Source organism: Phoenix dactylifera, chromosome 15 (assembly GCF_051530095.1).
Source record: "Phoenix dactylifera cultivar Ajwa chromosome 15, Ajwa_hap1_PhDact_Kaust_v1.1, whole genome shotgun sequence".
In the NCBI taxonomy this organism is placed as follows: Eukaryota; Viridiplantae; Streptophyta; class Magnoliopsida; order Arecales; family Arecaceae; genus Phoenix; species Phoenix dactylifera.
Window position 1 is genome coordinate 20,254,744 of NC_143204.1, and position 6,233 is coordinate 20,260,976.

General features: G+C 43.3%; 1 pseudogene across 1 annotated transcript; it reads right to left on the reverse strand.

Annotated features, from left to right (window-relative positions):
* Positions 1 to 3,536: 3,536 nt before the first annotated feature.
* Positions 3,537 to 5,972, reverse strand: LOC103707945 (protein EXORDIUM-like 2 pseudogene; annotated as a pseudogene). Its single transcript, XR_015973827.2, has one exon. The product of XR_015973827.2 is annotated as a protein EXORDIUM-like 2 pseudogene (transcript).
* Positions 5,973 to 6,233: the final 261 nt, after the last annotated feature.

Genomic DNA, 6,233 nt, shown 5'->3' on the forward strand with positions numbered 1-6,233 from the left:
GCTGCTAATAGATATCATATTTTGTGGGCTCATATGAATCCCTTATTTTGCTCAACAGTTCTGACCTATGATATGGTTCAGAGTCTACGCCCGATGCAATTTTAGTAGGGCAGATGAGAAATGGTGTAACCGCTCGTCCGAATATCTCACGACCATATCGTCATGGACTTTCGCCCTCCTCTCTATATAAACCAAGTCAGGGGACCTTCGGGTGGGAGAGAACTTTGATCTTGCTCTTAGCTCGTAGCTCATACTCTTATATTTTATTTGTTCCAACAAAATTTTGCCTGATTTAAGCATCGAAAGATTCTCGCCGGACATATTTCGGCAACTCTTGATGGCTTTCTTTGCTCGTAGGTCGGATCCGATGCTCTGCAGGCTAACTCCATCCAAGCCGACCAACCACCGTATGCGCCAACTCCAAAACAACTCGATCAGGCCAGATTTCGGGCAGCAATAGCTTGCACCAATGTCTCTTATTCGTACACAATTGGGTCTCAGTCATGCAGCCTCTGTGAGCTGGGGTAGGAGCCTAGTCAATTAAAGACAAATAGGCCAAACCCCACCTCAATAACGTAAGCTCTTTTTTAGCCCTACATGCTCCTTCTTTCATCCTCCCTTAGCCATCCAACAAGCATGTGTCTTTCTGTGAATCAAACAAATGTATATAGTTTCTTCATCCGCAGCTGCAAATCAAAGAAGGATGCGTGTTCCCAGGCCAAGCGATAACTTGAATTGCAGCTATTGCATCCTTCCTTGATCGGCTAAAATATTATATAATGTCTTTCAAAGATGATATACCTACAACATCATTTCTGAAACAGATTCTTATCCTGCTCCCCCCTTTTCATTCTTCACACATCATTGCACCAAGTAAGATTGTATACTGTGATAACAGTGCTGGCTAAATTAGATGACATTAAGGGAGAAATATGTTCAATCACTTTGAAGTACTCTAGAAATACTTGTGTCTTGGTGTTGAAAAGTATTATATTGGTCGAGGACATCAAAAAGCATCATTCAATGTTAAGTTGTTGATGGTGATAAAATATTTGGAGAAAAAGAGAAAAAGAAAAAAAAAAAAGATGATTTTATTTTTCTGTTCCATCTCATATTCGATACATCTGAAGAGTTATTTATACTTGCGTACAAACTCCATACGTAAAAAATAATATAAACTGATATAGGATCTCACTAATAATAGAAAACTAATATAGGTTGATACAAAATCACGCTGATAAAAAAAATATTATATATGAGTGATGTACTTTATCAAGTCATTGATGAAAAATAAGGCGAACAAATCTACTCTAGGCTAGACCATCAACTGGCAAAGCCAAACTATTCTGGTCCTCACCAAGAACACGTGTACCAGCAAGCGTACGAGTGGGATCAATGATTGAATCTATTGACTATTATGGTCCACAGCGTAAAATGTGTGTCGAAACCCTGCATCAAATGGACACCTTGTTGCTATTTGCCCTCTTTCTGCATCCCGTCCAAGAGGCCGTATACTTCCCAAATGCGTGGCTAGGCGCCTATACCGCTCTAGCTTCCGTGTCGGCCGGCCGTTGTCTTCTGAGCCCAAGGCCAATGCTCGCCGACTAGGCTGGGGCCCGGTTCCCCATGGCCAGGTGAAACGTTTCACGTCCCAGCCACCAGATGTCGTTTCACGTACATTATGAGGCTTTCGTTCACCCACATGGGCAGGAGAAACTTGGGAATTAGAGCTAAAATTCAGTGATGTGAGTTCAAAGCTAAAGAACGGGAAGGAGAGAATGTAATCCGTCACCGCTGAAATCCGGCCTCCTGATCCCGACGCCCAGCAAGCTGCAAAGCTGGAGATCTTGATGGATCATCCATTCTGATCGGTAGGATCGATTTAAGATCATAATTGATCTTCAAACTGCTGTAGAAGAGCTGAGTGGTGATATAAAAGTTCATTTGTGGAAGAGTATCCTATAAAAAAATCTTTTGATGCTTAAGTCAAATACTGATCTCAAGAAATAGAGAAGGCTTGAGATAGTAAAACGAACTTATTTGAAGGGCTCCCAAGTATGCTTTAACTCAAAGACAGCTTAAAAAGCATCTAAATTTTTAAAATTTTTAATTTAAATAAGAAAGACCCAAACTCTTTTAATTAAAAAATACAGCTTAAATAAATTTTGAAAAATTTTAGTTAAACACTATTTTTCACCTAAAATTCCCACAAAACTACTTACAAAAAAAAGAAAAAAAAGGAAGAAAAGCTTCCACCTCTATTTCCACAAAAGTTCTTGATCTAGGTGGGCAGTGTAAGTATTGTTTATCCTAAAATTAAATTTCTTAAACATAAACAGTCAATTTATTCGATTGAGATTCAAGATAATTCCACCGTGCTTCGGTTCGATGGTTGAAAAATAAAATATGAGAGGATAAAGAGAAACAATATTCACTCTCTTGCACATTGATGCTTTCTCTTCTTTATCTGGGGTCATAGTTATTTTTAAAATTTTTATCAAGGTACTAAATCTGTTTTTGCTTGATTACTCACATAACACTTAGTCAATCCAAGCAATTTTGACAGTCATGAGTCCTCCAATATAATTTATGCTTGTCTCAAAAAATAACTTTATATTAGCACGGAGATGAAATGTTCATTGAAGTGCAAATTGCTGATATAAACGTTGTTTTGAACGGACGTTAGGGCCCCAGGTGGATATCCTTGCTTTCTTTTTTTTCCCCTTATGGTTGAAAACGTGCAAGCTTTTTTTTTTTTTTTGACTTAGGAAAAGAGGAAGGGGAGAGAAAGGGACAAGCCCGCCTCCACGTAGCAGCTCTTATTGGGCCTCCGCCCTGCCAGAAGAATATTCGATACGGATAGAAATAACCGTATGTTGGCACTCCGACTGATTTTACTCATACCCTCTCCATTCCTAAATCCGGCTTGATTATCGCTTTAGGCTGAGTACGTCACACCCAATACCATCGAGACTACGAGTAGAGTCATACGTCCTACCACCTCAGTGGGAACGTGCAAACATGTTCTTATAAAGAATACAACCAAGGTTATGGTCGGAGATATTTTAGCAGCCAAACTTTCCATGCACTATTGCTACCTATAATCGGCTGAACCACCATATTATTATATAAACTCTTTTTTTTCCGGTGACAACTGGAGGTGGTTTATTTTAGTAAAAGAGACCGAAATTCGCAAATTAAAGAGCCAAATACTCATTTAAACAATAAAATAAACCATTTTCAGAAAAAAAAAATGATATTTTTAAAAAAATCAAATATGCGCTATTATTTCTTAATATTTATTTTACTTAACCTGAAAAAAACTTACTTTCATTAAATAAAAATAATTTTCTCTTAAAATTACTCCATTGAAGTCGGTTACACTAAATATAAATAATAAACCAATCTGCCAAAAAGAACTTTGAATCCAAAAACCATGGAACATCCTCATCGCCTAGCGAGTGCCTCCGTGCAGTCCCCATCCATACGCCAAACCAAATCTCTCCTTCCATGCGCATACCAACCAAAAATAACAATGGAACAACAATACTTGCTCTTTTTTCCTTGGTTCATATACTAATATGCTTTATAATATTAGCCAACAGCATCGACTACAAACTTGAAGACCCCATCCTTATTAACGCCTCCCTACCCCTTTTACTTCCACCTCTATCTATCTTCTTTTGGTTACAGACTTCTTTCCTTTCACAGTTTATATATATATATATATATAACAAAAGGAAAAAACATAGAAAAGCAAATACGGAAATATTTGGACTTCTTCATGCCGGGGGTCTCCTACACAAGGGTGGCACACTGCGATGTCTTCGGGTCCCACATCGCGGGCAGCATGTACTTCCTCCCAGCCAATCCCCTCGCATTATAGCTGGCCCCCGTGGTGGGGTCCAACAGCGTCTTGCCTGGGTAACCCGCGTACGCCCCGCTCCCGAACTCCCCCGTGCATGCCGTTACGGCCTCTAACGGCGCCGTCGCCGGCCCCTGGTAGTATCCGTTGCCGTAAGGGTTCGTCACCGTCCCGGCTAACAGCGTGGCGAGGTTGATGACCATGCCGTCCATCCCCACGTCGCCGTTAGGCGCCACTAGCGGCGGGGTCTGAGGGCCGTAGATGGGCTGGTGGAAGGGCCAGGCGCACTGGCCCGGGCACTGGACCGTCGAGTCGCCGACCCAAAGATAGGGGAACCGGGCCCGGCCGAGGCGACCGGCCGGGGCGGACCCGTGGGTCCCGCACCGGCTCATGCAGAACCCATCGACGGCGACGTCGGAGGAGGTCAGCACGGCGGTGACCGCCCCGCGATGGGGCCCGGCGCGGGCGGCGAGGGTGGCGAGGTCGGCGGAGGTGAGGGTCTTCCCGAGGGAGTACTTCTCGTCGAGGAGCTGGAGGCCGAGGGAGACGCTGGCGGCTGCGCCGCGGTAGCGGGCGGTCGTGAGCCACCAGGATGCGGCGGAGGGGGGCGGCGGGGAGGAGGCAGAGGAGGGGGAGAGGGAACGGACGAAGTCGGCGATGATGGAGCGCTGGGTGGCGGAGAAGCGGCCGTACCAGAGGACGTGGACGGTGAGGTTACCGTTGAGGAGGGGGCCGTTGTGGTACTGGAGGACTAGGGGCTGCTGCTGGACCAGGCTAAGCTTCCTGGGGTCGGCCACGGAGGATTGGAACAAGAGCAAGAGAGAGAGAAGAGAGAAAAGTGGCGAGAGAGCCATAGAGGGAGTGAGAGGAACCTAAAACGTCGTAGTTTCCGTCAGCTAGTCCTTGGCTTTGGTTTAGTGCTGGCTTGCAACGAGAGTAAGCGAAAGCATAATTTTTATACAGGTTGGGGTGGGGGGGCAGAGGGATGGAGAGGAACAGCTGGAGGCCACCGTGATGAGGGCGATGTTTACTTGACGACCGGGGGGTATATTTTAACTGGGCCTGGGCACGGGCGGGCATTAGGAAAGGTGGTTCGAGGGAGGCGCCTTTGGGATCTGGTCACCGCACTGAAGTGGAGGAGCATGTCCTTTGGGTGGAGGATGGATCCGTCCTGGGCTGAAATTGGTTGCCCGTCGATATGCTCGTGTTAATCGGCAAATCATCAGGATATTAGGATTAATTGGGCCACTAGACATTCTTTCATGCATCATATCAGCAGTTTAGTTGAAATCACAATCAACTAAGAAATGAAATGCTTTTTTTTTCAGAAAATAATGTCTAGATCATCATGTCGATTCTAAATGGGATCCAATATGTTAGTGCTGATATGATTGCATCCAATATCTAGCTCCTCATAAACCTTTAAAATATATGTAGAAAAGTTACTATGTATATACATCAAACCTACTTTATATATTGCTCCTATGAAAAAGATATACCCATGTATCCAGGTTGTAATTAAATTATTGCCACACTAGTTAGACAAGATGAACATGAAAGTATTAGGAGTTATAAATTTCAACTACAAATATCATGATACATAGACTTATTTTAATCATAACTAGAAATAAAATTTTTGCTCAAGCACTAAAAAATTAGTAATACCTTAAATTATCCAGACCCTTTTTAAGAAATTGGATTCAAGCCACATTGGTTGAGATTTATATCTGGCACAATTCTTTTTCATATTATTTTTTATTTTTTAATAATATTTCAGCAATTCGCATATAATGGGTATGAGTGCAGTTCAAAAAATTAGGAAAAAAAATATATAAGGAAGACAAAATATCGACGTGATTTTTTTAGATAAAATTTTTAGTGATGAGCTCCATAAAATATCATCCAATTTACGTGGTTGTTGGGAAAAAAAAAACAGCCAATCACCTTGGTACCATTAATCATTTCTCATGACGTATTCATGCCCAGCTGGGGTCCCTAGGTAATGGAAATCCCTTTATAGGGTCGCCGAACGCGTCCAGGGGGGTGAGAGCATCCACTGCTCCACGGAGAACGAGAAAGGAGAAGCCTGCCCTTGCCCAGGACCCGGGGCGGTAGAAACCGATGACGTGACGGGCAAGGGATATATAAAGAAAGGTGGCAAGTGTGATAAGAACGCCACTGTTGAAGCTACCACAATTGCCCTCTTTTGCTCGCCTATTCACAACCTTTCCCTCGGCCATCATTGCATCACAGGACGAGTTCCAGAGACGTGGCCGAAACATCTCCGAAGGTGCTGTACCTCCGTCACCATCTCGTTTAATATAACAGCGTTTTTTTTTTCTTAAATGCTTGCCGCCGCTGCCTTCGA